This window comes from Nelumbo lutea, chromosome 3 (assembly GCF_056320005.1).
Source record: "Nelumbo lutea isolate HS-2025 chromosome 3, American lotus-T2T, whole genome shotgun sequence".
NCBI lineage: Eukaryota > Viridiplantae > Streptophyta > Magnoliopsida > Proteales > Nelumbonaceae > Nelumbo > Nelumbo lutea.
In genome coordinates this window covers 890,389-913,432 of record NC_142686.1, presented here as the reverse complement: position 1 = coordinate 913,432, position 23,044 = coordinate 890,389, and the positions used below count along the sequence as shown (strand labels likewise).

The 23,044-nt window shown below is 34.4% G+C and overlaps 1 pseudogene across 1 annotated transcript; it reads left to right on the top strand.

Annotated features, from left to right (window-relative positions):
* Positions 1–9,634: 9,634 nt before the first annotated feature.
* Positions 9,635–19,947, top strand: LOC148862275 (syntaxin-22-like; annotated as a pseudogene). The gene is made up of 14 exons (XR_016109440.1): positions 9,635–9,909; positions 10,039–10,081; positions 11,780–11,919; positions 12,032–12,103; positions 12,548–12,693; positions 12,773–12,877; positions 14,194–14,850; positions 14,959–15,030; positions 15,424–15,522; positions 16,045–16,149; positions 18,869–18,999; positions 19,128–19,218; positions 19,310–19,432; positions 19,615–19,947. The product of XR_016109440.1 is annotated as a syntaxin-22-like (transcript).
* Positions 19,948–23,044: the final 3,097 nt, after the last annotated feature.

Sequence of the window (23,044 nt, the reverse complement as noted above, 5' to 3'; positions counted from 1 at the left end):
GGCCTGACTGGTTTAAACCTAAATGGTTTAAGTTGGCCTGACCAGTTTGAACCTAAGTGGTTCGGTCAAATCCGAAATCCGAACATAGTCAAATGGCTTTGCTGCTTGTGTAGAACCTAAGTGGTTCGGTCAAATCCGAAATCCGAACATAGTCAAATGGCTTTGCTGCTTGTGTAAAAATTGCATACATATAATGTGATTTGAACCTTCACCACTACTTGTGTAAATAGTAACTACAATTACCACCAAACTATGACCAACTTACTTGTTAAGAGAGAGAGAGTTTGTTTTTTTAAGTCCATAAATATAAGATTAATGGGTTTGGGAAGATTGGATTGGGTTAAAGCGGGTTTGGGTTGAACCCAACCCATCTAATTTTATATAATTGGGTCATTAATGGGTTGGCGGGTTAGATGGTTGGGTTGAATCTCAACCCAACCCAAACCCAACCCAACCCGCCCAATTGCCACCCTATATGTGACATCATACACTTGTGCAAGACGACTAACGTTACTTTTCTTATCTTGTCTGGTCGGTTTATAGATGTTGATTATTTTTGTTGCTAAAATGTCAAATGGCCATGTCGGTATATAGGGTTGCCAATGGATTGGGTTCGATCCAACGGACTCGATGGATTCAAATCAATTGGGCCAGTTTTGGTTCAAAGATTTGATATCAATGGATCAGTTATGCTTCCTGATTTATTGTTTTAGTTATTATCGGTTTGGAACTAGTTCTACCCATCTCAAATTGACTATATATATATATATATATTAAATGTTTGATATTTTTAACAAATTTATTATAATCGGGTCCATCAAACGCAACTCAAAATGACAACCTTACTACTATCCAAGATCACACGCGCTGTTGAAGATGGAGACAACTCTAACTCTAATTGCATCCATGTGTGATAGTGTGAATTACTTCAACCGCAACCGTGAGGATAGGTAAGCTTCCTTATAGATTTATTCAGTCATCACTCGTCAAGTAAAATAATTTCATATTGTAGGGTTGGCAATCTTGACCCCAATCCATTTGACCCACCCACCTTAAAATCCACCCAATCTATTGGTGGGTCAATATGGGTCGAGTAACCCACTAGGGTCAATGGAAAAAGGGTTAGGGTGAGTTGGGTCGAGTTTACCAATTAGGGTCATAGTGGGTTAGGTCATGCGGGTCAAGATGGGTTGGGTCAAAGTCAACTCTATCTATATTCGCCAAATCTAAAAAACATAGTAGTTGAAGTGACTCAAACTCAGACTTCCTAACACATCAATATCTCATTAGAATTCCAAACCACCATGCTACATTTCCTTTTGAGATTAAAAGTGAAATAAAATAGATTTTATTAACTTTCATGTTCACGTGCAATTTTACACAAAATCACTTATACAAAAACAATTTTATAAAGTAGTTTTATGAAAAGGACTTTTACAAAAGTATTTTTACACGAAAGTACTTTTATGAAAGCACTTTTACAAAAGTATTTTTATGAAAATACTTTTACGAAAGTATTTTTATGAAAGTACTTTTACATGAAAACACTTTTATGAAAGTACTTTTACGAATACACTTTTTATGAAAGCATAAAATCACTTTTATAAAATACTTTTATGAATGCATAAAAGCACTTTTATAAAAGTGCTTTTACGAAAGCACTTTTATGGAAGCCCTTTTATAGAAGTACTTTTATAAAATTACTTTTGTGAAAGCATTTTTATAAAAGTTATGCATTTTTTTGCAAATTTTCTGCAACTTTTTGTATTTTTTCTGTATTTTTTTGCAATTTTTTGGTATTTTCTACATTTTTTGAAAATTTCTGGTATTTTTCTGCATTTTCTACTAAGGTTGTTCATGGGTGGGTTTGGGTAGGTTTACTGGTTTTTTCTAACCGATCTGACCTGATCGGGTTACCTAGAAATGAAACCGAAACCAATCTATTTGGCATTGCCTATTTGGTGTAAAGGACCTTAGAGAGTAGAGATCATTTCTTTAAACCTTTTAAAAAATGCAAGAAGCTATCAAGCTAATATTTCTAAAGGAATAAAGGTGTAGGGAGTAGGACTAGGGATTCCTTGCCTTGCAATGCTTGCCATTAATGGCATTCCTAAAGAGAAGACTAGAAACGAATTGAACCGTCAGTTTACGCTTTTTTGTAACCCGAAACCGACAGATGCCGAAGGAAAACCGGCCAACTCGGGTTAGGTCGGATTGGATTGGTCGATTTGGTTGGTTTGGGTCTTGTTATGAACAAACTTATTTTCTACAAATTTGGTGCTTTAATGCATAGTTTTTTGCATTTTTTCTGGTGTTTTCATGATATAAATTAAATATAAAAATATATATAACATATCTAAAACATATTTATTGATAAAATATATATTTATACACATATATACATATGTGTGTGTGTATATATATAGGTAGATAGATAGATAGAGAGAGAGAGAGAGAGAAAAGAGACATAATACATATATATGATGACATGGAACGATATGAACCGATGACTCATGACCCATGAACCAGAGACAAAAACGATTTGGCCTCTGGGTCGATTTTTAAAACATTGTGCGAGAGTTCCATCTTCCTTGGCACCGATGATACTCTCAATGCACTTATGTATTGTGAGAACGCAAAATGAGTACACTGAAGGGCCCATTAGTTTTTTTTTTTTCTTTTTTTTTGTGGATTTTGAGAGGGTGGAATGTTGGTTAATGGCTATTTTTTTTCAGATTTATGTGATATCTGCAAAAAAAAAAAAAAAAAAAAAAAACTATTTTCCAAGTATCACCCATTTGCATGGGGAAAGTTACCAACACTAGTGAGGTAAAATTGCCCCTTTTAATAATGGTTTTTTATGGTTAAAATGATCATTGCCTTATTTACATGGAAAACAAAGTAACATGGGTAAATGCACTTACTTAGGTAAGTGTAGAAACTAGAAAGTAAAAAACTTTCCGAAAAGCAAACATGGCCCAAAAGGTTGGTCAATTAGGGTTTTTATTTCCAATACACTTTTGCTTTTGAGCTTTTTGCAAGTTGGGGATTTGTATATTTCTGGCTTTCAAAAGAATTAAAACATAAACTTAGAGATTATCCAAGCTCAACCTTATTTACTTATCTATTGCTTTCATGAGGTTACAATGCTCTAGTGTATGTGTGCGCGTGTGTGTGCATAAGAGAGAGAGAGAGAGAGAGAGAGAGAGAGAGAGAGAGAGAGAGAGTATAGATCATATATGTTGTGCAAGATTTTCTGCATTTATGCCTTAAGCTGTGTTTGGTTGCAATGCAAATAAATTTGCACTGACGCAAAACCTCATGGCAGTGCAAATGATTTGAGTGTAAATTTTGATATATTTTTGTTTCAAATTTTAGTTTATTTTGCTTGATTGCATTATAAAAGAAGTAAAATAAGACATAAAGCAAAATAAAATAAAATCCAAAACAAAATTAAACAAAAAATTGCATTTTTTTCATTTGCACTCTCATACATTTATATTTAGTGCAAATTAATTTGCACTGCAACCAAACACAGCCTCAAAGAAAAACTAGCTCATGAAAATTCATCAAAATTCAAGGATATCCGATTGGTTAAAGTTCTTTGCATGTCACATCTATCCACCCCACTTACATATGAGAGTTAAAAGAAACAACCGGTGTGGTGAAATTGAATTTTGATGAAAGTAGTGTTGGAGAACACACATGATGACATATTTGACAAAGAAAATGTCTCGTTTTAATTTTGAAATGGAAAGTGCGCCATTGTTGCAATACAAACAAGTTCACAGCAGATCGAGCATCGCTACAACCAGAAGTCAGTCGTTACCAACTGAGCCAGTTAGCGCTAGTTGATGATAGTTGATAAAGAAAGACAACAGCTGACATTAGTTATTTGTATGCCACTTGGAATGTTAGGATGATCTGGAATATTCTATACAATACAAATGGTAATTAACTAACTAATATCTTCATACAATTCCTTGGAGGGTATTCTTTGCTTTTCTTTCCGTTATGATATGACTATGCAAAACCTGACATTCATGATCTAACAAAAATATGATTTGGACAACAATTTAATTTGATATGAAAATACAATCACAGTTTATTTAATTTGATATGAATACACTACAGCTGATTTAATTTGATTTGAGCACACCATCACACGCGGTTGATTTAATTTGATTTGAACACATCACTACGGTTGATTTAATTTGACACGAAGACATTACATTACAGATTATTTAATTTGATACAATCACACCCATGTCTTTCACACTTTGCACATTCGGCTCAGTTTGAAAGGCGTATAAATATAAATATAAATATGTAGAGTACAAAATTTTATATTTTATTTATTTTATATATATATATATATATATATTTATATTTGTATTTATACTCCTTTCGAACTGAACCTTCATTTCTTGCATGGGTAGGGCTGCAAAGGGGAAGAATTTAATAGTATAAATAGACCTCAATTAATAGTTGTATGCTAACTTTCCTATCTCCCTCCGATGTGTATGTATTTGTCTTTTCCTCAATCTCTTCTTTCTGATGTTTGATTAGGAAATAGTATCAATTGAATTTTCTATAAAAGCATGAGAAAGGAAAGATCATCACATGAGTTGTGATTCTCCGTGGCCCATTAAAATACCCATAAAATCCTAACTCCATTTAAGGTGAATTCAAATTAATCCCAAGTCTCGGCTGCTAATACTTAGAGACTTTTTCCCGATTTCGACTGAGACGATTGTAACCTTCAAATTAATAGTTAATTATATGCATGTAGATGGTAATTGATGGGGCCTTACCCCGGCGTGACCTGATCAATACGTGTACGGTAACGTGGCTGAGGAGATGGCCATGTCCTCGACTGAGTTGGTGATGCGTTCATCACGCGTCAGTACCAACGGCCGTGCCACTAAGCGAGAACGTCGGATCAGGAGCTTTGGCATACAATGAGACCATGAACATTGAGCATTGCGGAAACTAGGGATGGCAACGGAACAGATTAGGGGAGGGTTTTTTAATTCTAGGACTTACCTGTCTCCTTAAATCTCTCAGTCCGTATCCACTTCAAAATCCGGTGCGGGTTGGATTTTGAGAATGCAAATCCTTCCCACATATGAAAGTGTAAAATGGTCTCCCACCCCTATTCTCTTTGTATTCAAGGGTAGGGGTGGGTTGGATTTAAAACCCGCATTTAACTTCATGTTATTTCTTATCATATATAAACAATAAATAAGTAAAACAACACAAATAAACATCAAGATTTCTAATTATATGATTAAAACATGTAAAAAAACATATAAACTATCAATTATTATTTGCATAAAATTCAAAATTTTATTAAAGTCAACACCGTATATAAAGTTTATATGCTTCACAACTATACGTGGATTGAGGAGGGTCGGGTTTAACCTAATACTGTACCCTATCCATATTTGTATGGGTTGTAGAATCTCAAAACTCATACCTGACCCAAAACCCATCATTTAAGAAAAAGAAAAAAAAGCATTCCATCAAGGAGAATAGGGGCGCGTACCCACTGGGTGGATTAGAAATTGCCATCGCTAGCGAAAACTGCCCTAAGGCTTCCGCTAGAGGCCACCACAGCACATGTCATGTATCCCTAAAAACGAGAATTGCAGTTGTACTCCCAGGCAAGTATTTAAGGTTATAATGAGAGAGATATCCCAAACACTTCCATCGTTGTTGGAAGTTATAATCCAATTTTCAGAACTAGGGATCCCAAACAAGAACAATAAAGATTGGGAGGTACAACAGGAATCAAAGAGTGCCGAAGAGAATAATGGAGGGCTTTTAAATCAGGGGCATTTTGGTTCAAATAAAGACATTTTCTTGACACTTACTATTTTTACACTTATTTTTGCAAAGTATCCAATTTTGTCAATTTGAAAAACTTTATTAAATTTTATGCAAAACACGCTTACATTAAAACACATATTGAACTTATGATAAGCTCTAATTAAAGTGTTTTTCTTTTAAGACAACCATCTTTCACAATATTTTAATTACTCATGACATTTTATTTCAGATGACGAATACAAGAATAAATTAGTGTCTTACGACAATAAAATAGATACCGTGACATAGTAGAAAGGAGTTTTATTTAAAAAAAAAAATAGTGTCTTACGCCAATAAAATAGATACCAATAACGTTTACGACACATTGGAATTGAATGGGTTTTATTTAAAAAAAAAATGTAATGAATAATTTCAATTAGAGTTCAGTTTTTGTCAATTCATTTGATCGAATTGTTAGATAGTGTATGTCCTTAGTTCCAATCAGAATGATGTACATTATGACATTTAATGTAAATGAATAAAGTACATATTTGTTTCATTTTATTATGATGTGTTTCTGTGTAATACCCTTAAAATGGACACACATGAGACTCGCGTTAGTTTAGAATCTTCATAGTCGTTGGATAAATTTGGGAAGATTTATCATGCCAAGACTGACACTGATGTGCCGCCAATTTGGTTGGGATGGCTTGTCTCAGTTGCCAGGGTGAGACCTGAGGTACATGCAGTGTAGGTTTTCTTGAAACCCTGAACCGGACCAGAATTCCAGTATTGCCACGGACCTTGGAGATAGATGGACAAAACTGGAATGTTACACCTGACCCCTCGACTCAATTATGATACTGCACTAGGTGTTGGATTGGGTTGTCTTTAATATGCCAATCAGTGAGATCCTTAAAGGGGGTCAAAGCCTGGGTATGTTGGGACAGTCCAAGAATTCATCTGAGTGGGTGATCATAATGATAGGATCAGCCTCTTTGTCAGACAAAGTGAATGATCGAGGATGCACTCTCTCTGATGGAAACCTAAATTTCCGGCAGTTGATTTCAACCGTTGAAATTTGTTTTGCAAAATATATTTATATAGAGATATACATACATACATACACACACACACACACACACACACACACACACACACATATATATATATATATATATCGGGATCCATGTGAGCAAAGAGTATAGCACTATACCTTGTAGTTGAGGGAAATGTCATCTTTTGTCGGACAGTGTTTGATCATTATGGGCTAAGAGGTTAAGTGTAAGACCATTGAGGGTAATACCTGATGGGCTAATCTTGCATCTGCCCACAATCATTGGGTTTTTATAAGGTGGCTTGACCCAATGACCATTTAGTATAAATGTTGGGCCCATTAAGAGCCCATGGTGATAGACTCAGGGGTTCACTGTCCCCTACACTGAATTCGGACAGACCTTGTAACAGATGTTGGGCTGAACCCATGTAATTGATGTGTAGATCAATGTTTGGGTCCCACACCATACAAGGATAACCAACTGGGAAGCAGTTAGGAGGCTAAGTGAGTAGATAAACTTAATGGGCCTAAAGCCCAATTCAAACTGGCTTAATGAAATTAGGAGGCGGTTCTGGGATTTAGATCAGCAATAGGATAAGGGATTATCCCTATCCACTCCGAGAGTCCAGATCCAAATAAACTTAATGGGCCAAAAGCCCAATTCAAACTGGCTTAATGAAATTAATTAAAAAAGAGGCGGTTCTGGGATTTAGATCAGTAATAGGATAAGGGATTATCCCTATCCACTCAGAGAGTCCAGATCCAAATAAAGATTTGGATCAGGAAATTTCTAATTAGATTATGAGGGTTAATCTTTATCTGCAGATAAGATAAGGAATTGTCCTTATCTCTTAAAGAGAGTCTAGATCCAAATACAAGAATTGGATTAGGAAACTCCTAATGGGATTAGGAGAACCTCTCTTTAAGGTTATAAATAGGAGAACAGGGTGAACCCTCATAACACAATAGAAATCATCTGAGTGACTGCTGATTTCCAGAGAGAAACAACACAGTTTGACTACACTGTCTCCTTCTCTCCTACTCTTGCCGCCATACCAGTTCGATTTCTACCTGTGGGAGCGATCAATAGGAGTTCTTGATATTACCTTTTGGCAGAAAAGGTAATCTAAAGACTTGCTCACTAGCCCTCCATCAAATTCTTACTGAAGAATTCGGTTTTTGTTGAAAAACCATCTTGCTGATTCTGCTTCATCCTGCACCGTGTCATCTTCGATGGAAGCAGTCTTTGGATCTTTCCTTGGGTGCGAACACTTTCATTGGAGGTTATTACTACTCCGTATCAGGTATAGCCTTGCATTGGGAATATTTTAGTACTTATGCACTTTATTTCATGAGAAGATATTTTCAATACAAAGTTGAAAGAGGCTGTTGGAATGGTATGAGCACGGGTTTGCACTGATTGAAGCCAAACTCCTTCAGTTAGGTTTGGGGGAAAATTTTGTTGAGTGGATAACATGATGTTTATCTTCACCAACCTAACCAATCAAGTTTTTGTAAGGCTACGTTTGTTTGGGGTGGCGTTTGGTAAATATGTAATTTTATACCAAAAATTGGTGTAAAATATACATCAGTGTAAATTTTCATTTGAATTTTATTTACATCGATAATCAATGTAATATATACATAAAAATTATTGATGTAAAATTAACCGTTCTTTCTTCCTCTCTCTTCTTCTTCTTCTTCTTCTTCTTCTTCTTCTTCGCCTTTTTTTTCCTCTTTCCGTCGTCGCCGCTGCATTGCAACGGTAGATCTAAACCCAACTCCAAAGGGAGAGTCGGAGATGACCCAAAAGGAAGAAAAAGCACTAGTCCAATCGGCCCCTCCGGTTGCAGCTGGCTTTGTTGCGAGTGATCTCTCTCTCTCTCTCTTCTTCTTCTTCCCCTTTTTTCTCTTTCCATCACCGCTACTGCAACCGGTTGCAGTGGCATATCTGAACCCACCTCCGAAGGGAGAGCCGGAGAGGACCCAAAACAAGGTAGGCCAGTCGGCCCATTTTTCTCTTCTTCTTCCTCTTTTGTTCTCTCTCTCTCTTCTCCTCATCCTTTTTCTTCCCCGCTTCCCTCCTCCACTGCAGATTGTCTTTTTCTCCTCTACACCATCTCACCAGATTTACACCTTGACAACTAAACAAAGTAGGTGTAAATTTTTAAAATCAACCGATTTTAATTTCCACCAATCAATAAATCGAATCATTTTTTCCATAGTGACCTCAAACAAATGCAGCATAACTAGAAGTATAATGACAAGAGATTCTTGACTATGTTACCGGAAACGCATCATATCCAAAAAAAATTTGGCTCGTTCACCTAGTTTACTGCAGTCATGTGGGATGAGAAAACATTAACTCCGACCAACAGCTCAAATACCTCCAGTAAAGTGTGATCACGAAAAATTAAAAATAAAAATAAAAATCAACCTGATGTGTTGAATTTTGAATTTCTTTCAAACACTGACGTGCGGCCATGTCGCAGGTAACAATTAAGACATGTCACAAGTTAACAATATGAGACCCCTTTTTGAAGGGGTCCTCCCGTGGGCCCTGCCCTACCAATGGCGTGGCAAGGGAATCGAAGATGTCATGTGCACTGTACAGTCTACTTTAAAATTCGGTTACGTTGAAGTTTGAACTGATGGAATCGAGGGAGGATTGGCCACCGGTTGGTGGGAGTGGAGAGTTAACACTTCACAGTTATAAAGCAAGGAGGAAATGGAGCTGGAAAGAAACCAGAAAGGTGGCACCACCCGGCCTCACCCACTTTTCTTGTCTTCTCATCACTTGCTCTCGCCTCTCGGGCATTAGTTGCCATCTTTTACGGTTTCCGTTTCCCGGCGAATATGAACTTCCAAGATATCGAGAATGGCGGGAAGCTACCCACTTTCGGCCTTAACTCTTCACTTCAGAATCCTTCTCAGGCTGTGGCAGCTGGAATCTTTCAGATCAATACTGCCGTCTATATATTCCGTCGGCTTGTTGATGCCATTGGAACATCTCAAGACACCCCCGAACCGCGCCAGAAGATGTAATTGAACTCTCTCTCCCTCCCTAGCCTCTATCTGTTCCGCCATTTCTTTATTGAATTAAACCACCTCTTTGTGTTTTAATCTCAGTTTGGCTTATCCTTGTATCTTCCTGTGCATGGTTTGTACAGGCACAAAACGAGGCTACGGATTGGACAGTTAGTTAAGGAAACTGTATGCAATACTTTTTTTCTTTTTTTTGCCCTTTTCTTTTCTATTTCCAAGCTACTGTTCTGAAAACAAAGCTTAAGAGTTAAAACTTTTCTTGTTTGCTTTCATCTTGAAATTGTTCATAGACTTTTGCTTTAAGTTTTATCGTAGAGCAAGTGGGGGGTAGACCGTAGACACCTCAACCCGGGTGAAGGCGGGACTCGATCCTTGGGTCTTCGCTACAACCAGCTAGAGACTTTACCAGCACTAGCAGGCTAGCTGGCACCTTTCAGCAAGTGCAATAATTCCTGTCTCAGAATCGATTTTTTGACTACATTTTTTCTGATTGGGGATTTGGACTGTAAAATTTTGATTAACTTAGTCTGGCTTCAAAAAGAACGGATTGGTGATGATGTAACCAACCCAACTATAGTTGGGATAAGCCATGGATGATGATGATGATTGATTAACTTAAAATTTTATTTGTCAAATAAAAAAAGGATAGATAGTTAAAACACATAAGATCTGGGAGGAATTCTTGATCGCCTTGGTTTGTTGTGAAACTGCTGCATATTATAAAAAGTTAGGTTTCTTATAAATAGGGCAAAATGTGTTCTGCACAAATCGATAGTAAGAAATGAATGCACAAACACAAGACACACTAGGCATTGGCTGTTTAATTAGAATAGAACCAATTGAATCCTAAAGGGAAAATAAAGTAGTCACTTGAACCAAAGTTAGAAGTTCGGTTTGAGCAATCTAGGCAAAATGGTTTCTGGGAAAATTGAGACAGAGCAATCTGGATAAAATGAAACTGAGCATTATATATGCTTACATGCACGGATGCACATGTAAAGGGGAAAGCAGAAAGTGGTAGTCATTCGGTCAATACTTTGAGATTGTATTTAAAACAAATTCAGCAGGGAACTAGGTGATCTGTATTGTGGATGTGGTTGGAGGTGGAGGAGAGAAATTACTGGTTATTTGAATTGGAATACATGAGACTGAATAACATTTTGAAGGCATTAGAAAGATTGGAATTTGAAAAAGGAAAATGTGTTTTTAGTCATAAAAAAGCAGAAAATTTTCTGGAAATGATAGAGGGAATTATAACTATTTTCTGGGTTATCTTGATAGTGCTTTAGTATTAGTAACTAAAAGTCTAAATATGGCTGGAAATGAACATTTTGCAAAGCATGATAAGAATTCAATTATAGCATCACATTACAAAAAAAAAAAAAAAAAAAAAGAAAAAAAGAAAAAACTTTCTCTGCTACTTTTAAAATGTATTTTTTTACAAGTGTAAAATGTAAAATAGATTAACAGGATTTCTGATGTTTCCCATTAATTATATTTCACTCTGAAGCCAACGGGAAATAATGGTTTACACGGCGATAAAGGGAATTGATGCTATTCTTAGTAACTTAAAGATAATTGTTATATTTTTTGGATGATGCCAATTGTAAGTCATGAGTCTGACCAGTGGTTTGTATGACCTTGGTTTACAATCTGTGCTATCCACTTAAAATATCTGAATGCTCTCTTTTCTTAATTGTATATAGTGCCCCAGAAACATTTTCCCCTTGATTCATCATCATCATCCAAGCCTTATCCCACTATGGGGTCAACTACATTTCTCCCTTGTTTGAGCTATATAATTAGATTGTCAGAGATCCTTTCTATTTTAGCAATAAGTGACGTATTCTTTGGTGGATCTGTCAGCCAAGCAAGAAAGCAGAAGATGCTAAGGTTGCAAGAGATTTTCAAGCTGTCTTGCAAGATTTCCAGAAAGTCCAACGGCTCGCTGCTGAGCGTGAATCAGCTTATTTATCTTCATCTCCACCAACTTCTTTTCCATCAAGGTGGAAATCTATATTCAATGTACACATGCTTATTTTTTTATTAATATCCACATGTCTCAGTTTGTCATAACTTACCCAATGACCTAAACAAGTTTTCTGTTTTTCGTAACAGCTCAGGTTCTGAAGAGAATGTGGCCCATGATATGGATGGGGAAAGTCAGCCTTTCCTTAGGGAACAAAAAAGGTACATAATACCACAAATAGATCTTCTGGTATTTATATCTGATTCTAACCATTCCCTATCCCTTTCTATTACCTATCTTTGTGATAGCTTGGTCTTTTAGTATTAAATTACAGAAAATACCCTTCAGATAGAGTTGTATATTAAGATGTTGTTGAGTATATAGTTGAGTTCTCCAAATTTTAAAATTTATTGTCTATAATCCTGCAGTTTGTGTTTTCAGTTTTCATGGATTTTCCCAGATTCTCACAGTTTTACCAGGGGCTTGATGGGATTGATCAACTTGCTAATTTTAAGACTATTGAATTGGTATTTAATAGCTTGAGAATACTAGCAATAGGGCATGAAGTTTAACGTGATATTCATGTACTTAAATATAAAAATACATGAATTCGTGGGTTGGTTTTTAGGCTCTAAAACCCCACTTTGATGAAACAAAAAATGCAGACAGGAGGTACTACTGCTAGGGAATGAGGTTGCATTCAATGCGGCCATAATAGAGGAAAGAGAGCAAGGGATTAAAGACATACAAATTGAAATTGGACAAGCAAATGACCTCACTGTTCTAGTTCATCAGCAGAGAGTGATGATTGGTGAGATTTCAACATCTCAGCAAACTATTATTTTTCTGTTCAACTACTAATGTTTTTGTTGTGATTTATTTCCTGTAAGCTGATGAGATTGGATCAAACATTGAAGCCTCATCTTCTGTGGCAGCACAAGCAAAAGTTCGAATATCCAAGGCCTCCAAAAAGTGTGAATTCTAGGACATCCTGGGTAAGTTTTAAACATTTAATGTCCAAATTAAATTAAAGGGTTAAATAACATGCTACCAGGTGCTGAATCACCTCACTATCATTTGACCCTGATTACATGGCATTGCTGCATCATAACTGCTATATCACTTTTATTTCAAGAAGTGACACCAGGAAAGATGTGAAAGACTGAAACTTAAAAAAGAATAAAGGCTGCGTTTGGAAACGATGCAAATGGAGTGTAAATCCCAGTTCAGGGTAAATTCGCACTTTAGTTCACTTTTACCTGTGTTTGGCAACATTACATTTATGCATTGAAAAATGACAGATCAATGCATATTTACATTGATAATAAGATGTAAAAGTATATTAATAAAGAAGAAGTAAATTTGCATTAAAGTGGGCTTTTCATAAAAAAAAAAAAAAAACATATGTTTTATTGGAATTCATGTTTGCATCCATTACAGCTAAAAGTCTGTTTGATAAGAAGGTAAATTTGTCAGTGCAAAACTAACCCAATTTTGCATTTTATATGAACCGTTTTACACTCTACATATTTGCATTCACACTTATTTGCATCGTTTCCAAACACAGCCAAAAAGAAAAAAAAAATGTAACATGATTAAAAAATAAAATACTAGTTAAACCTCGCATACTCTTTGAACATGTCTTGCAAGAAATTATCTTAAAAAACAGAAACTAGATTAGACCATTTTCCAGACTGGTTCTAATTATTCAACAGTTCAATAAGATGCCGATCCCATATAGTTGGGATAAGGCTTGGATGATGGTGATGGTGAATAAGCAGGTCAGATGGTCTGACCTGTTAAACTCGTGAATACTATTTGGAACCATTGACTGTTTTCTAGTTAAACAGTATATGATCTTATTGGGTTTGTAAAATGCTGATTGAAAATTGCCTCATAATGGAGTTCTTCAAACATTTAAGATGATATGATAACAGAACAAGTGTAAAACGTGGTATGATATAAGCATCAGATAATCCATTTCATTAACATATAGAAATCTTCCTTACATTCACACAGGAAAGCTCATTCATCTATGTATTTACGAAAGAAGAAAAATGACAGGTGAAGGAAAAGGAAGCAACATACCAGAAAGACTGGAATACAAACAAACAGCAAGAGACATAATAGATAGTAAAGCAGGACCTTCCAATTCTCTAATTAACCTACCACACATACACAACATTATTAGTGGTCCCAAATGTTTGTGATATAATAAATACTAATGCTTTTCAGATGATGCCGGTTTTCTTATTATAATCTTAAATTGTATTCATTTTAATTACCAACCTTGTTTTATGTTATCCAACAGTGTTGGTGGGTGCTACTGATTTTTATATTGGTGCTGGTCATTGTTCTCCTTGTCCTTATAATATAGCGCGGTTTGCTATTGGCCTTACTAGTGCTGAGGTAAGGTTGGGGGTTTGGTTTGAAAGTTAAGAGCTTGTGTTGTATGTCTGTTACCATTTTATTTTTTCCAATGTAATGATTCTGTCATAAAATTAGATTTCTACCGTGTTTGAAGTTCCTTTTTTTTTTTTGGGGGGGGGGGGTGTCCTTTGTGTTCTGTAAGCAGCTTTTGCAACTAATTCAAATATACAGCTCATGTTGGTTGATGCGTTTTCATTTCTCAACCACGAATTAGTCTGATATGATATGACTGAGTTTTCAGTATGATCTCAACTTGATGTAATCACTACAAGAACAAACAGATAAGTCGGCGGTCTTGAACCGGCGGTCATAAAAAATGCCTGCCTCAATACATCAATGGTGGCAATCTTAACTTGACCGCCGTCTATGAACTAAACTGAGGGTTAATATAAAGGAGGGCGGTAGTTCAATAAATTAGGCCGGCGTTTTCAGATTGAATCGGTCATGACTCGCTCTCGGGCCGGTATGAAGAAAACTTCCCTCTATTTCCAAAACATCAAAACACGCGGTACTTTGTCTTCTACATCAAAAACGTGCGGTAAGTTCCCTCCTCTTTTCTACTTGGCTTCACAGAAAGTTTTCAGTTGACTGCAGAGATTCAATCAAGATTAGATCTATATAGCAATCCTTGGTGTATCTTTGGTAGGAACAATTAGAAAAAGTCAAGAAGTTGAGGAGTAATTCCGAGAAGTTGAGAAAGGCAAGTTCATCAATCTAGGTAATGCTTAAACCCTGTTCATCATTTCCCATAAATTAAAGGATCCCTTTTCATTCTTTTTTTTTTTTTTTTTTTTTTATTTCTTGAATCTATGTTTTCTTTCTTTTTGTATCCCTTTTTCTATTGCTCGTTTTGCATTTCTTCAAAACTTATTCACAGACCTCAAGCAATAATGGCTACAGGCAGGTTCTATTCCATCATTTCTATTGGAAGAAGTCATTTGCCTGTGTCATTGTGAAGGTCTCATCATCAGACTCTTATCCTAATATATAATTTTGTCACTGTTAATTTCTTTTTTTGTCGTTCTGGTTTTTTGTAAGAAACCTTTGTCTACAGAATATTTGTCCAGTCTTACCTCTTTTAGTTTTATGATATGATTTTACTTGAATGCAGAGAGAATCCAAGAGAAAAGTTTTTAGCCAAAATATTTTGAACAGAGGGAACTGAAGAGATCGATAAGAAGGGAACAAGACCTCAGTTTCCATTGATTGGGTAACCCTGCATTTTTTGTGTTTGTTTGGTTTTTTAAATACAAGTGTCTGTGTTTGGTTTGACTTGAGTTTGGGGTTTTGTGTCGGGTTTAATTTTTTTTTCAGTTCATTTCTTTGTTAAAGTTTTCTAGCGCTTTGTCTCACTACCATTGTCAAAGCCGGACCATCTTCAGAGTGTTTTTCTTCTTCTTATATATTTGTTCTTTTTATTAAATATCTTCTTCTATTTTTTATTGCTTATTTGTTCAAATTTTTCTTTTTGCAAGGGTTTGGTCCCGTCATTATCTGTGAATCTGTAATGGCGTTAAGCTACTCCTGACTTCAATCTTTTCAACTTCTCTCATTTCTTGTTAATAGAGTATAGATTTCACATTTTTTTGAAACCTATGGATTTCATCTGTTAAGGTTGTTTCCCTATCATTTGTATTTCTCGTCTTTCTTTATTTCTTTCAGTTTAATGGAAATTTTCTTTTGGAAATTGGTTTTCTTATTTGTATGTTGTTGCACCAATCGTTATGTATAGGTACTGTCGCTGGAATTATATATCTATTAGTAGGGTTTATCATCTTTGTTCTGGGTTTCCTTTGGTGGTGAGGTTGTCTAGTTCACAAAAACGCAATGGATCCAGGTGAGAGAAACTAGCAACATGCGTCTTGGCAATTTTGCGAGGATATACAATAGAATGAACTACTCTTCTAGAAAAAGTTGGCAATTTGACTTGGTGTTTTCTTGAATTTCCGTCATCCATTACATATTTCACGGTATTCTCAATTTTTTTTGGATTTTTGTTCTCCTTTTTATAATATGTTTTAGATTTGCATTTCTTTCTATTGGATATTCTATTTTTATTGAGACATGATTTCAAAATCTCAAGATTTGGAGTTTTCTGGTATACATGTAGCTTTGTAGGTAGACCAGAATTTTTAGCTTATGATGGGATATAATATATATTATTAGATTTTTGCATGTGTATGGAGAAGCTAATTTCTTAACTAATTTCATTTCTAGGATGGGTCAAATGGATAACTCTGATCTTATTTTGAGATCTATTAAAAAAATTAGATTATTTGATTTGTGGAAATGTTCTACCCCTTACCTTGTGTAGAGCTTTATTTTCTGTTTGTATCCAAAAAAAGAGCAATTTGGGTATCAAGTCAAACATTATTCCAAATAATTGTTTGAGTTTATTTAAACCAAAATAAGTTACATGAATCATATATTCATGTAGAAACTTGTTGGGTCATGAGTTGACCAATGACAACCCAACCCTTGAGCTTTCCAGGCTACAAATGCCAAATGGGTCTAACAATCTAGAAGTCACTCACAAGAATTCTCTCTCATCCGGTGGAAAGATAGCCAATTGGCCCTTTGTAACCTTAGAATCCAAAGAAATTAAATGGAAACAGAGCCCCTTGAAACAGTTAATGATTCTCTTTTTCTCTTCAAGAAATTTAACCAACTTTTTTTTTCTAATGATTTTTTTAGTTTACAAGATCTATGGATTGTTCAAAATTATGATTTATCTTGTATGTTCTTGAAAGTACTCATTTATAAATGCATGTAAGCTTTAGGAAAAGTATATAAGCTCAAGGAGATCATTGAATGAATGTTTATTTTAAAATTAATTCATAAAAAGACTTTTAAACACTAACAATTACCTCATGATTGACTGAGTTGTACGTGTTAGGTTCATCATAGGTGGGGTTTGGATTGGAAAAATCAGGCTTTAACCCAACTAAATCTATCCGGTTTATACTCCTTTGTTAGGAGTCGATGGGGATTCAAAGGGATTTTAGAGGAGAGAAAGAGTGATTCAACCAGACCAACATCTCATAGCTTTTCATGTCTTGGCTCAACCTTAGGCTTTTTACCAACAGGAGGTTGTGCAACTACACTATCAAAATTCAAAGCAACTTTCAATGAGCCAGGGGTGCTTGACATCATATGGAAATGGGTTGAACTTGGGAGTATAATTCCAGCACAACCTGACACGACAAATGGAAGCTTCTCTAGACCATGACCCATGTTTTTAATTTGATAATTAAACTCCAAATTTTAACAGTTGGAGTTTCTAGGAAACCAAGACAAATTTCAAGATGCAAATCTGATGTCTACTAAAACATGGAAAAATGCCCAAATTCAAGCTTAAAGGAGAAGGATCAATACATGATCTGAGTGGGAATGGCTTGCCTCTAAACAAATTTGGTAATATTTCCTAGAATAAAGTAAATTTTATGGAAGGTGATTCCCAATGCATTATGCTTAGCCACTTCCTTTGTTAATGTTATTTTTCAAGAAAATAGATAAAAAACCTCAGTCCCATTTGACCCAATGCATTATACTTAGTCACTTTCTTTATGGAAGTATAAATTTTCTTTTTGCCATCTACAACTTTTTTTTTGGCAAAATCAAGCTAAAGCCTCCATTAAGATAAATAAGAATTTGTACAAGGAGCTAATAGACCCATTATAATACCTCTCTGAGGAATGATTTCTGGTGTGAGTAGTGACTGGTAACAAATAATTTGAAAACTTATGTTTTGATGGATTATATGGCTCTTTTTTTTTTATGAATATGGATTATATGACTCTTAATGGAATAGAAGTAGAAAGAATGCAAATTGATGGCATGAGGCTTGGGTGGTGATGCACTGATAATGGTGATGACAATTAGTTCATAGTATATTACCTACTAGAGACCTTTACATCAATGTGCTCCTAGTCTCTTGAAGCTTAATACTAGTGTGCCTTAGTTATATATTTAAGATCTAATGTTGCATTTCTAGTTCATATGATGACTTTTTTTTTATACGAGGTGAAGTATCATTTCGTTAAAACAGAAAAATAAAGACACATGTACAAGTTGAGGTTGTACAATGGGAGAGTACAAAACATATTATGCCACTATTCTATTTGAGATTACAAAAAGATTTTCAACCTTAAAAAGAGAACTAAGGAGAGATCTATATTCAGCTAATTGTGTTGAATACCAGGATAACAACTTCCCTAGTACTTTCTGCCCAGTGTTATCTACAATGAGTTTGAGGATCATATTTTGGATGGTTTCATAGGTTCTCATTGTTTTTATCCTCCAAACAATCTCAAGTATGTTATTGAGCCAAAGAAATAAAATGGTTGAAGATGGAAGCAAAGTCCTTCACTCCTTTATGTACGAGTATACACATGTATATCTCTGCATATGATATGGAAATTTTTTCAATTAATTTCTTTTTGTTAATTTGGTAATCATGTAATTCTTTCTACTTCAGGCAACATATTAGTTTTCTGATCTTAAAATGCTTTTTTGTTACATTCTTCTTTGCTTATAAATTACCTTTTTCTTTGCAGCAAAAGGAATTTTGGAAAGCTGAGTTGAAGGCTTTCTGTAGCAAAAGGAATTTTGTTACATTCTCCTTTGCTTGTAGATGTTCTTGAAGGACACTTGAAATTTGAGGTCTGATGCCCTTGATACCATCCTAGTATGTAGTCTACTACTATAATTCAGAAATATATTTTTTGAGGGTAACTTTCTATTCAAAAGGGATAGTTAGGAATGTTGGCAATATTTTAAAACCCTATTAGGAGGTTGAACTGCTTTTCCCACCAGGTCATGGGTTAGTGGTTCAACATACAAGTCAACTGGTTAAGCCATGAAGCAAACAAGGTTGTTGAGTAAATTAAGAAAACCAAAGTTTCAGGTATTAACTTATGTTTTTTTTTTGGTGTTCTAAAATAATTTCAAAATCATAAAAATTTGGAATATATGGAATTATTTATTTGTCTTGATAGGTGAGGAAGGCTTGAAAATGTTGCATATGGAGGGTCCTCATATATGGGTAGATTGGATATTACCTTGTCCATTGCATTAGCAGTAATGCACCCCTAATTCTATCCTTTATATTGAACAACGTGGTAGAGTATCTTTTATTGCTTATGATCGACTTATATTTTTTATTTATTTTTTGCTTATATGTGCTTGCTTTTTGTAAAATGCAAAATGGGTACCTTAATGTATGGAAATAAATGGAATTTTATCTGAATGTCAAGTTTGTTTCAATGGATACACCTAATATATGTAGGTGTTCACTCTTCAGGTATGTTGAAGATCAGTAGTCCTGTTGATCAGGTTTCTTGAATGAGCTTATCAGGCAATCAAACCTCCACCACTCAATATTTGTGGCTTCAAGGCCTAAAATAGAACTCAAAGAGAACGATGTCCCAAAAGGATGGAACATATGCATGAGTTCCATCACTTATGAGCCAACATTGTATTGCATGTTTAAATTCTAGGATAGGATAGGTATCTAGCATATTAGTGTTCTATGTTTTAACCTGTCGTTTAATATATTTATTTGTTTTTAAACAGCTACTAAACTCTGGGATATAGAGAGAACATTGATAATCCTAATGTCAGGTTAATTTTCCCATATCTGTTGATTCATAATTTAATTCATTGGAGAGGTAATAACTGAAAATTGTTTGCATCATCTTTAACTCCAAGGAGGGTAAACGGGCAACTCAGGATTTATCATTAAAAAATATATACTTTTTTAAATAAATTTGATCTATGCAGGCGGTCATTCACTGCCAGAATATATATATATATATATATATTTCTTTAATGTAGTTGACCTATGCCGGCGGTCATGACTGCCGTAGGTAAAGTTTTAAACAAAAAAGTGAACCTATGCCAGCGGCCATTCTTCGCATTGCTGCTGCCTTACATAGTGGCTAGACAGTCATAATTGCCGTTTTTTAGTACATATGCCGGCAGTTATGACAGAACCACCCATATAAAAACAGTTGGACCGGAGACCTAAGCCGGCATTTCTTTGTATCTAGGCCGGCAGTCATGAGCTAGGCCGACAGTGCTCAAGAAAGCAATCTCAAAACCGCCAGCTTAGGCCTAATCCGGCGGCTTGGAAGGCTAACCCGGCGGTTTTGTGACTGCCGCCTTAGGTCCTTTTTCTTGTAGAGCGAGCACCTTGAGATTTGCTGAACATTTGACACATTGAGAGAGAGAGACCTCGCTAAGGTATTTCGTGGGTCGAGGCCTACGGGACATGGAAAGTTATCTCTTTACATGGTTGCGGTTGTGCAATGCTATATATTCATTCTTTTTCATTCTTACCCAAAATGCGAATAACAGAGTTTTTTTTTTTTTTTTTTTTTTTTTTTCTTGGGTATTTGGTGCCACTCATCACTAATAACTCCATGTTTCCTAATTCGGTGGTTGTACAAATTGATTGCACATCAATACGGGAATGAACCAGCTATATACCAAGGAGGCACCCCTCGGTTTCTAAACAGCATGCAATGTTTTAAAAATCAATATAGAGCCAAAACCATTATGGCCACCAATTTTCGGGTTGATAGATCAATTGTTCAGTTCAAATGAGCGGCCTGTTCTGACAACAAAAATTAAAAAAATAAAATAAAATAAAAAGTGCCTGAAAACTATTAAATGGGTCAAAAGTTCAATCACCCAAATCAATGAATTGCTAACCGACACTTTTTGCCATAAACCAAGTTTGGGGTAAAAACAGAACCGGTTGCCTAAACAATTCCTGGGTCGAACAGTTTAACCATTCAAGTCAACAACGATTTGAAAACCATGAGAGCATGGTTTCATTGGATTATTGAATCACTTTAGGGAGCTTTGCTCCAAATAAAGGGCATTGAAATGGTTCCAAATCTTACCCATTAATAAAAATATGAGTGGCTTAATGTCATCTTCAAAGGACCCTGAATTCATTCTTCCATTTATACCCCTATCATTAAAATATATTTCCATCTTATTACATTTTCAAAAATTTATTAATGTAATTTTATTAGTGTAATAATAATTATTAAGTTACATTAATTATTATAGTAAAGTTTGTTATTTTCAAAATACTGTAATTACAGTAATTTTGAAATAACAGTAATTCCAATATTAATTATTAGTGTAGTTAAATTAATTAATTTTGCAAAACAATTATTACACTAATAATTATTATTGGAATTTTGGCATAGTAGTTAAATAGAGTAATCATTATAATAAATGTTTTACTATAATTACAATTTCTTAAAATTAATTTTATTACACTAACAATTAAATTGTGTTGTTTTCCAGAAAAATTACTAGAAATCAATAAATATACAAAATTTTCAACCAATAATTTCTTTATAAATGTCATTTAAAATTAATTAAAAATTATAAAAATGAAAAATAAATTCAACAATTATAGCTCCAGGAAAGAGTTGGTGGAGTTTGCAAATTGGCAAACAAAATATCAAAATTTTGGAAAAAATGGAGAAGAAAATAAAAAAATTTATTAATGTAATTTTGGAAAATTTCTTTAAATGTAGTAAATAATTATTGAAAATTATTGGAATATTTTGGAAATTTGGGAATTTTTATTACATCTGATAGATTTTGGAAAATTATTTAAAAAATATGTGATTTTCATTTTAAATTAGTATTAGTAAAGGAAAACATTAATTTGGACCAATAATTACACAAATTGTTTATGTTATTAATATAAGTTAGTATAATATTGGAAAAAATTTTAGAAAAGGAAATTATTAACTAACTTATATTGAAAAATAAAAGATGGATTAGTGTAATTTTGTAAATAACATATTTAAAAAATAAAATAAATTATTTAATATATTTAAAAATCAATAGTTTAGTATATATACTTATGGAAATTTACTAGGAGACAACTTTCAATATATCTTTTGACCAGAAAATTAGACATTGGTTTTTCCCGTGCATCACACGGGTTCCCTACTAGTTTTAATCATAAAAAACAATAAACAACCAACTTTTAAGGTCTATCATCAAACCATAGGAAATGAAAGAGAGTGGAAAATCTCAAGTTACATGAACTTATATATATATATATATCAAAGATGCGGGAAAGATATGGTATTGAAAGAGTTTTGATCTATCAAACCCCATCCATGAATTTTGATAAATAACATCTTATTTGCTATCCGTTTATGATTACATTTTATTGGTCATTTTTTTTTGGATATCATGTCTTTTCCATATCATAGTTGCACCCATAAAGTTGCATCTTAAGTACATGTTTGGTTCTATGGGTGTTTATAGCTTTAAACATTTATTTGAAAACTCTAATTTACACATTTATTGCTTTTATTATTTGATTTAACATTATTTTAAGTGTTTCCCAGATTAACACTCCATAAAGTAAAACACATTAGTATTTTATTTTAAGAAATGAAGAAACCAAGCATAGAGAAATGGTTCTGTATACAACTCTTTAAGAAAATAACTCGTGGCATATCATAACAAAATTAACATAGTCACGTTTGTTGTGACAAGGAAAGATAGAATGTTGGCTGCCACGGTCACTCTTACTCTGCACTCATCACGTGTGGATAATTAGTTTAAACAAAAAAAAAGAAATAAAATAAAATTCAATGGAATAAATATGATATAGTGGAAATTAAGGGGGTTTTCATCTATAAAAAAAAGTAATAGACAACATGGTTGATTTTGTTTTTAAAAATAAA